A 10,986-nucleotide genomic window follows, 5' to 3' on the forward strand; every position below is an offset into this window, starting at 1 on the left:
CATTTGCTTGCTCAATGGGGCCAGTTAATACCAATAGGCCCCAGCTAGCATCCTATTGGGACCAGTTGGTTCCCATTGAGGCCCCTACTGGGGCCATTTCCTGCGTCAATGGGGCCAGTTGATTCCCCATTGGAAACTAATGGGGGCCCATTGATTTCCAATGGGGACCCATGAAGACCCATTGGAACCAGTTCATCCCCGGTGATCCCAGTTAATCCGAATTGCATTCCCCATTGAAGATTTTACCAGGGTAGAAAGACACCCAAGTGGCCGGAACCTTCGAGACAGATCTCGGTGAATCTTGCGCTACAACGAAACTGATAAAGGTGCGACTCGCGATATCGAGCATTAACAAACAAAGATTACGGAACTGATACGCGGTCCAGAATTGATAAGCATGTATGCCGGCGGCTGTTAAAAAAACAACAAATAGTTTTGAAGGTTTCGTGGCAATATCAATTTTACCAGACCATAAGCCCTGCAATGGGCCTCAACCTCATGTTACCTAGCTGCTTTGCCATGCTCTACATGACGACAGCGTGATGCGTCATCATGCCAAGTGGTTCATATTGAGGGAAATCAACTGTCGTGAACTAGTGTGGTTAGTTATGGTTTTGCATAGTTTATATTGACTTCAATAGTTCGGGTGGATTTTGATCGGCTTAACTAAGCTGACATATGGTGAATGTTGCCCAATTTAGCAGCAGTGACAGAGATACAAAGCTTCACTTTTACCAAGATGTATGAGTTTGCCTCCATTGCCCAGCAATAGCATGCCTGACTCTTCAAAGGTCCCAGTGGACTCGATACAAATATGAAATGAGCAGTTTAAATTAGTATTTCCATTACATGACATGTGGTCTCATAATGTCATACAACTGACCAACCAATCAGTGCCCAGCCATGTAACCTGCCACTGCCAGAGGCATGATCATAAGGAGGACCACACAGATCACCAGACAGGGAGAGAGGAATTTTTCGGCAGAGTGGAAGCCCCCATGGAAACAATTACACAGAATCAATGCTACTGAACTGAGTGTGAAGTGAAAGCTTTGGTGGCGGGTGACTGAGCATTGCATCGAACCCAACTAGCATTCCATTGAACGGATGAAAGTTCACAAGCATTTTAGGTGGTGGTGGTACAGGCATTTATTGCATATAAATATGTGGGACACTTAAGCTCTGCCTTGAAGGGTTTAATGCAATTGCTTAGGTTACCAGCCCACATATAAAGCACAGCTTTAACCAAGCCATATGAATGCGCCTTAGTGGCCTATAAGGGTAACGTGAATACTAGGGTTCTGGCAGGCTGATTCTGACATAACCATCTCTAGTGAAATGAGAGATACAAGTTTTGAGCTCCTGCCATTTGCAGCTATGGCATATGAGCATATGCGACGAGCCGAGCTGGCTGGCATAGTGTTGCTTTCCGAATAAAAAAGAATAAAAAAGTGGCAAGTGTTTTCAAGAATAACATTGGTCCTTTCTAGTAGCTGCAAACGAGCATTCTTTTTTTAAACTCAACTTTAGATGACCACAAAGATTTTTGAAGCCATTCAGGCTGTTGCTTCTCTACAGAGAAGCAACTATGACTCTGGCATTGACAATAATACTGAAGGCTTCCAACGAGTACTAGAGCACGAGAAACCGCGTGCAAACACATAATGGTATTGTAGTCTCCTGCCAAGAACTCCGCACACAGCTGCAGGCTTCAGGTGCAAATGACTTACCTCTCTCGTCTTTTTCGATGATCCCACTCACAACCTGCATAACGAAAAGACAAGGGGAGAAACAAAAAGCCCCAAGTTAGAAAAGACCTGAATGAGATAGGACACCCGATGCTGCCCAATGCCACCTCATCAAGAGATGGCCATTATAAGGCATGCTTATTTTCTGCGCTCATGTTTAAGATGCCAAGGAAGTGGCATCAATTTGCCCAGTTGTACCGTACAGTCCTCTGTTAAAGGGAACATGTGATTGCATGACCTAAACATATTGAAAAGTTCTGCTGCCAACACTGGCGATAATGAGTGGCACCCCTATCGAAAAATGCAGTACCGCTGGGATACTGGACCGTGTTTTCCAGTGTAAAGCAGTATATTTTTTACACTGGCAGTACTACACCACACTGGCGTCATACTTGGATTCGCTGGGTCACACTTGGATGGTACTGACGCTCTCAGTTTAGCACTGGGTTGCACTGGCACCTACTGGACATTAACTGCAAGCTCACTGGTCCCAGCGTTTCACAGTGCCAAGCTACACCTTTCACGCTGGGTCGCAGTGTGTAATGCTGCGCCTAATAGACGTTCACTGCAAACTCACCAGTCCCAGCACTGTGCAGCGCCAACCGTGCCAGTGTCACGCTGTACACAGTTTGTACACTGAGACAGTGCCCGTCACAGTCCCTGAGAAAATTGGGAGCGCTTACTAATGCCTAATTGCTGGAAAATTCATACCGTGCATCTTATTGTAGATACAGCGATTTTAAAATGGGTCTAAATATGCGTCTGGCGCAAGTCCATGCAGCCAATACCGGACGTCTACGTAGACATGTAGACCATGTCCTCCTCATGCATTATGCTACGCACTCTTCCGGATTGACACAAAATTCAGGACCTTCAAAGTAAGGTTTAACCGTTTTTACGTCTCGCACTCACATATTGATACCTGGCAAGGTTAGTGCACGAAGGTTAGTCCAGGTTGACGCAGCACACAAAGCACAGAATCACAACAGCGTTAACCTTCTTCTAGCACTAAACGTTGCTACCACTTTGTCGTTTTCTGTGTCGCTGTTTCTGATCGTTGTCTTCTTCAGCATCAGCGATGCAGGGCATATATATCACATTACCCCCTCCCCCCCCACAAAAAGCACAGTCCCAGTGCGCACTTGGACGAACTACTGCAGGGGTTGTACGGCTTAATTCTGGCGACATGAACAATCTCGATGCGTGGCATAGAGGACTGTCGCGGCGGATGTACAGGGGTGACCTCGTATGTCACAGGGTGACTGGCCGTAAAACACGGTAGGGTCCTGCGTAGCGTGGCAAGAGCTTCTGACAAAGCCCAACTTTACGAGCGGGAGTCCAGAGCAAGACGAGAGAGCCCGGAGAGTATTGCACATCCCGGTGGCGAGAATCATGGCGCCGTTTTAGAGAATTTTGGGAGGAGGCCAGTCGTCGGCGAGCAATAACACGGGCTGCGTCAGCTCGGGAGATGGCGTCATGAACGTAGCAACTGGCGTTAGCGGTAGGAGGCAATACGCTGTCAAATGGAAGGGGAGGTTCGCGGCCGTATAGAAGATAAAACGGTGAGTAGCCCATTGTGTCGTGACGAGAGGAATTGTACGCGTACGTTACAAACGGCAAATAATATCCCAGTCACGGTGATCATCGGAGACATACATAGACAGCATGTCCGTGAGCGTGTGGTTGAGACGTTCGGTGAGGCCGTTCTTTTGTGGATGGTAAGCGGTGGCAAAATAGTGCTTAATGGAGCTGTACCGAAGAATTTCGTCGATTACTCGAGCAAGAAAGGAACGGCCATGGTCAGTGAGCAGCTGGCGTGGAGCACCATGGAGCAGGATGACGTTGCGGGGAAGAAACGCAGCCACATCAGTTGCACAGCTGGTGGGAATCGCTCGGGTGACAGCGTAGCGCGTAGTATAATCCGTGGCCACTGCAATCCATTTATTCCCCGACGCAGAAAGTGGGAAAGGCCCGAGGAGGTCAAGGCCAACTCGGGAAAATGGGTCTACTGGGATGTCGATCAGCTGCAGGGATCCAGCAGGCATAGCCGAGGGCTTCTTCCGTCGTTGACACTGGTCACAAGAAGCAACGTAACGACGAACAGAGCGATAGAGGCCTGGCCAAAAGAAGCGGCGGCGGACGCTATCGTACGTACGAGATACGCCAAGATGACCCGCTGTGGGTGCGTCGTGCAGCTGTTGAAGAATGGTGGTAAGCAGGTGTTCGGGGACTACGAGCAGAAGCTCGGCGCCATCTGGTCGCATATTCCGTCGGTATAAGGTGAAGTTGTTGAGCACAAACAGAGCAAGGGTAGCATCAAGGTGATCGGTGCTGAGGCGATTGATTATGCTACAAAGCTTGGGATCTAAGCGCTGTTCATGGCGAATGTTTGAAAGGTCAAAGATGGCCAACACATATTTATTTATTTATTTATTCATATACCCTCAGGGCCCGAAGGCATTAAAGAGGGGAGTGGGAAAGATACATTGGTACAGGGTACAGTGCAGCATAAAACAACATAGGAGAAACAATAACACGGCGAAAAGTGATAAAACAAAAAGAGGATTGGCGCAAAAAAAAAGCGGAAAAGCAGTTGAGACAAAAAAAAAAAATTTCCGACAGTCAACAATGTCACGGAAAACGAACAAAAATAATTGACTACCATCTATAAATATAAATTACATACGGCAGTCCTAAAAGAATTTGGGTCCGTAATATCAGCAATGTGCCTAGGAAGGTGGTTCCAACTGACAGAAGTGTTTGGAACAAAAGAGTAAGAGGCCATTACATGTGTCATCGTCGCACTCGCTCGCAGGTGGGGGATCTACCGGGTGTCGGGACCGGCAAAGGGCGTCAGCGTGCAGCCGGCCAGACTTGTGGACGACAGAAAAAGTGTATTCCTGAAGGCGGAGAGCCCAACGACCCAGGCGACCAGTAGGGTCCTTCAGCATAGAAAGCCAGCATAAGGCATGGTGGTCGGTGATGACGGAGAACGGGCGGCCAAACAAGTAAGGGCGAAACTTTGTAATGGCCCAAACGAGGGCTAGGCACTCACGTTCTGTGATAGAGTAATTCCGTTCAGCCGCAGAAAGGAGGCGACTGGCATAAGCAATGACACGAGTGCGACCCATCTGCTGCTGGGCGAGTATGGCACCAATACCGTGACCACTGGCGTCGGTGCGTACCTCCGTTGGTGGCGAAGGGTTGAAGTGTGTCAGGACGGGCGGGTTGTGAGGGCTGCAATGAGCGCAGAAAAGGCTTGGGATTGTTCTTGGTCCCAGCAAAATCGAGCGTCGTTCATCAGAAGATTGGTGAGCGGACGAGCCGTCTCCGCAAAGTTAGGCACAAACCGCCGAAAATAGGAGAAAAGCCCAAGAAAGCTACGCACGTCACTGGTACAACGGGGTGTAGGAAATGCACTACAGCACGTATTTTGTCTGGATCGGGTTGAACGCCACAGGTGTCGACCACGTGACCGAGCACCTTGAGTTCACGTCGACCGAAGCTACATTTCTTCGAGTTCAGCTGAAGGCCAGCTCTTCGGAAGACGCCAAGAATGGCATCAAGGCGATGGAGATGGCTCTCGAATGTAGAATAAAATACAATGACGTCATCGAGATAGCACTAGCACGTCGTCCATTTCAAGCCGCGCAGGAGAGAGTCCATCATGCGCTCGAATGTTGCGGTAGCATTACACAAGCCGAAAAGCATCACCTTGAATTGATACAGGTCATCGGGAGTGACGAAGGTGGTTTTCTCCTGGCCCCGTTCGTCGACTGCGATCTGCCAACAATCGGAACGAAGATCAATGGAAGAGAAATAGCTGGCACCGTGCAAGCAGTCGAGGGCATCATCTATCCCGGGGAGCGGGTAAACAGCTTTCTTTGTAATTTTGTTGAGGTGTCGGTAATCAACGCATAATCTCCAGGTATTGTCCTTCTTTTTGACAAGCACGACAGGCGATGCCCAGGGACTGCTCGAAGGCTCTGTAATGTTTTGGCTAACATCTTGTCCACTCCATCTTGTATGACGCGTCGTTCAGAAATGGCGACTCGATAAGGTCTTCTGTGAATTGGGCGGGCGTCTCCGGTGTCGATACGATGTGTAGCGAGGGACGTTTGTCCTAAGGGGCGGTCACCAAAATCGAAAATATCGCTGTACGAATTCAGAAGACTCGTACGTGCTGTAGCACGGTCAGGGCGCAAATTAGGTGCCACCATTCCTGATATGCGAGCCTCCGGAGATGGGGACGGTGCAGGTCGTGTCGACACTTTAGCAGTAGGGTCAGGCAAAAGAGCGGCAACTGTGACGTCAGACAGTGGGGTCAGTTCGGCGAGAGTAATGCCCTCAGGAAGAACGTGCACAAAAAGGTCGAAGTTCAAGACTGGAATATAAGCGTTATTTTCTACGTACACAATGTTATGAGGGAGAGCGATTCTACGCTGCAGTGTCACGTCGGTTATGGGGCAAACAACGTAGTCGCCATCAGGAACGGAGGGGAAATGCGACATGAGCACATACACTGCAGATTCTGATGGCAGACGAGTAAATGTAGAGGAGCAGAGACGGAGCGTTGAAGTATCAGAGGCCTGTTTGTCAGGACAGAGTGGCAGGTCCAGATGAAGCAGTCCAGAAGAAGTCAATGAGCGCGGAATGTGCAGTTAAAAGTCGAGTCCTAATATAACGTCGTGAGGGCAACTGGTGAGGATTGTAATTAAGACAGGGATATGGCGGTCGGCAATGGTAATTCCTGCAGTACACATACCAATCACAGTAGCTGTATTGCCATCAGCAACACGAAAGGTAGATGAGGAAGCGGGTGTGAGGACTTTGTTGAGGCGTTGACGGAGCGAGGAACTCAGGACGGAAATGTGGGCGCCAGTGTCAATAAGGGCAGAAACTGAGACTCCGTCCACAAAAATGTCAATGAGGTTACGTCTGGGTGGGAGGGTCAGTTCCGTGTTGACAGTCCGGGTCAGTAATGCAGCGTCACTCAAACTGCAAATAATGATTGATGACCTAGACAGGAAAAGTAGAAAGGTAGGCTTGAAAATCAATATGCAGAAGACTAAGGTAATGTTCAACAGCCTCGGGAAGGAACAGCAGTTTACATTAGGTAGCGAAATACTGGAAGTAGTAGGCGAATATGTCTACTTAGGACAGGTAGCAACCGCAGACCCGGACCACGAAAAGGAAATAACAAGAAGAATACGATTGGGATGGAGCGCATTTGGCAAGCACTCGCAGATTATGACTTGCAGCTTACCGGTATCGCTCAAGAGGAAAGTATACAACAGTTGCATCTTGCCTGTACTCACCTATGGGGCTGAAACGTGGAGGCTAACCAAGAGATTTCTACTTAAGTTGAGGACAACCCAGAGGGCTATGGAACGAAAAATGGTAGGGGTAACATTAAGAGATAGAAAGCGTGCAGAGTGGGTCAGAGAAATAACTCAAGTTACCGACATTCTAGTAGAAATTAAGAAGAAGAAATGGACATGGTCAGGACATGTAGTTAGAAGAGAGGATAACCGATGGTCGCTGAGGGTAACAAACTGGATTCCAAGGGAAGGAAAGCGTAGCAGGGGCCGGCAGAAAGTTAGGTGGGCGGATGAGATTAAGAAGTTCGCAGGGGTCAAGTGGATGCAGCTAGCACAGAACCGGGTTAAGTGGAGAAATATGGAAGAGGCCTTCGCCCTGCAGTGGGTATAATCAGGCTGATGATGATGATGATGATGACTCCAGGGCGCTGCACTTGCTAGTTTCCCGAGTGGGTGCCGGCGTATGATGGGGAGGAGTGGCGACGAGGCAGCAGTGAACGAGATCGACGATACCGTGGAGATGGAGATCGGCTGGAGGGACGGACACTTGAGACGGCTCCGGTGGGAGGTTCATCTGGGTGAGCAGGGAGGTGTCCAGGTCCATCATATGCGGGGCGGAGCTGTTCAGGTTGGGCAGGGAAGCGTCGAGGTCCGTAGTAGTACCGATGGTCAGCGTTGTATTAGGAACGAGGTGTGGGGAAGGTGCGACTGCGGCAATAATGAGAACTGTGGCCGGCTCGACAGCAAATAAAACAAATTGGCCTGTCATCTGAGGTGCGCCACTCTACAGTATTGCGATTAACGTAGCGACGTGGGGGAGCTTGGCTAGTGGTTGCAGCAGCCACTACAGGAACAGGATGCGATGGTGACGAGGGCGGTATGGCATTGGAGGAAAGACCGACGTTGGCAAGTTCCTGTCGGACAACAGCCTGTATCATGGCCACGGTGTCAGGCACTGGAGATGAGAATGGTGCAGGAGCTAATGCCTTGAGTTCTCGCCTGACGATCCGAGTCATTGTTGCGGACTGAGAAGGCTGTTGCAGAGGAGCCAGATCATCACAGGATGATGTGGCTGCCGTGTTCGGAAGGCGCTCAAAGCGATGTACCAGGCATCGTTGTTTAGCCTGCTCGAATCTTCGGCAAACTTGAAGCATCGACTCGACGGTAGAGCAATCCATGCAGAAGAGGATGTTGAATGCATCCTCTGCGATGCCCTTGAGGATGTGCCCTACCTTTTCACTTTCCAGCATGGAGCTGTTCACCTTGCGACACAATGCGAGCACGTCTTGTATGTAGGCCAGGTAGGACTCTGTGGTGGATTGGGCGCGAGGCGAAAGTTCGGTTTTGGCTTCGAGAGCCCGTCCAATGGGCTTCCCGAACAAGTTGTGAAGCTTTTGCTTGCAAATTTCCCAGGTCACCAGCTCATGCTCGTGATTTTGAAACCATGTGCGAGCGGTTCCCGCCAAATAGAATATCAGATTGGCCAGCATGATGGTCGCATCCCAATGATTGATTGTTCCGGCTGCATCGCTCGTATTCATCCAGCCAGTCGTCCACATCTGTCTTACCTTCGCCATTGAAGATGGGAGGATGGCGGAGTTTCGTGAGGACGAGTGGTTGCGCCGATGTTGTTGTGGTGGTAGGAGCTGCCTCAGAAGTCATAGTGGCCGTTGTTGACGTTGTGATCCCAGGTAGGTGGCGGCCACTGCGCAAATCGAGCTTTCGGCTGCTTAAATGGATTTATGTGTGCCACGGGGATCTTTGGTCACCTCCACCAAGATGATACGTGGCAAGGTTAGTGCACGAAGGTTAGTCCAGGTTGACGCAGCACCCAAAGCACAGAATCACAACAGCGTTAATCTTCTTTTACACTAAACGTTGCTACCACTTTGGCGTCTTCTGTGTCGCTGTTTCTGATCGTTGCCTTCTTTAGCGTCTAGCGATGCAGGGCATATATGTCACAATATGATGCCGATCGCGGCGTTTTCATGCGAGCTTGCGCGCAGTAATCAGCACTGCCACTCGCACCACATTGCATGCAAGCGTCGCGACGGCGAAGCGTACGCCGGCCAGTAGAGATACACGATATAGTTTGGCACATATTTCGCGCTTAGTAAACGCTCTCGAACTCCGCAGTACCTTGATTTGCTTGTACTTTGCAAGATGCCAGCATATATGGACCGCCAGCGCCTTCAGTGCTTTCTGAAGTACGTACTGCGCCCCGAATCTATCGAGTGACGCGGACATTGAAAGCACGCACCTTAAAGCGCAGCTTTTCTTTTAACTGCAAACAGTGCATAGAGGGTGTTCACTATTTTTATTTTTGCGTACATAGAGTTTAAACCCCTGCGTGCCACGCAAGTGATCGTTGCTACAACCACCCATATATATTGCCACCTAGCGTTGCCAGGTGGCGCATGACTTAGTGACGGACGACGAAGTGTCGCTTGCGGGTTTTGTGTCTGTGCAGCTCACCGCTGTTGTATCGGAGCTAACCCCCTTACTATTCTTGATATCCTCAATCACCTTGTACGTGACATTCTGGTGGAGGTGCTGGGTAAGATCACCTATGCAAGGGTCTCCATCTGAAAGACGTCGCGCCAGCCCTGTGCCATTGGACACCCCCGTGCATCGCTGCAGTCGACGGCTCCAGGGACTGTCTCCGGAGTTTCAGCCATCACCCGCCGCCATGACATCTAGTGATTCTGCTCAGCAGGTAACGGGCGTCGCACCGGCCTGTAACTACACCTTGCAGGCCCCTCGAGTACCGAAGTCTTTCCATGGTGACCTCTTTGAGGATGTGGAGGACTGGTTACTTCAGTCTGAGCATGTCGCTGCTTTTAACCAGTGGGATGATACTGCCAAACTAAGGAACGTCTACTTCAGCCTTTAGGATGGCGCCCGGATCTGGTTCGAGAACCGAGAGCAAATGTTAACATCGTGGCGGGAATTCCGTCGTCAACTGCTCGAGGCCTACACTAGCGCGGATCGTCGCGAACATGCAGAACGTGCCATTCACTCCCGCATCCAGATGCCGAATGAGAGTGTCCAAGTGTACGTCGAGGACATCACGCGCCTCTTCAGGCGAGCCGATCCCGCCATGTCCGAAGACAAAAAGGTCAGGCACTTGATGCAGGGTTTGAAAGAGCAACTGTTCGCAGGACTTGTGCGCAACCCACCGTCGACTGTAAATGGATTCCTTGCGGAGGCCGCCACAATGGAAAGGGTGCTCCAACAACGTGCCGTGGCTTATAACCGACATCTTCATACTGGCACAACTGCGGAGTCATTTGCATTTTCCGAGCGGCATCCTGATGCTTTGCGTGAACTAATTCGCAGTGTGGTGCGCGAAGAACTGAGAAAGTTCTGGAACCCCCTGCAGCAATCGCCAGCTTCCGTTCCTGCTATAGTGCAAGAGGAGGTACGACAGGCGCTCAAGAGCCCTATTTCGCCTATAGTTACGAGCCCGTCATTGCTGTCGGGGACCGAAAACCGTCCCACATATGCGGAAGTTCTGCAGAGTCAGGCTCCCCCTTCACCGCCACCCATTCCCGCGCCACCTACAGTTCCGCTGCCCTCGGTGCAACCAGTGCAGTACTTCAACGAACGTCCCCTGCCCCGACGCAAAGCCGACATTTGGCGCACGCCTGACCGCCGTCCACTCTGCTTCCACTGTGGTGAACCAGGCCATCTCTACCGAGATTGTCCTTATCGATGCCTCGGTCTTCAAGGCTTCCGCATCGACTCGCCTCCTCCCCGGTTTGGTCAACGACCCCGAGTTATTGAAGAGTACCTGGCGGAACAGCGTTCATCTCGTTCGCAGCATCAGTCCCGCTCCCCTTCACCAAGGCGCTCATCGACGTCCACCCAAGGTTCCTCGCGAGAGGGGCAAGGCCGCTCGTCTAGCCCTGCTCGGG

This window comes from Amblyomma maculatum, chromosome 7, assembly GCF_055883805.1.
Source record: "Amblyomma maculatum isolate TAMU_Amacu chromosome 7, ASM5588380v1, whole genome shotgun sequence".
NCBI classification, from domain to species: Eukaryota; Metazoa; Arthropoda; class Arachnida; order Ixodida; family Ixodidae; genus Amblyomma; species Amblyomma maculatum.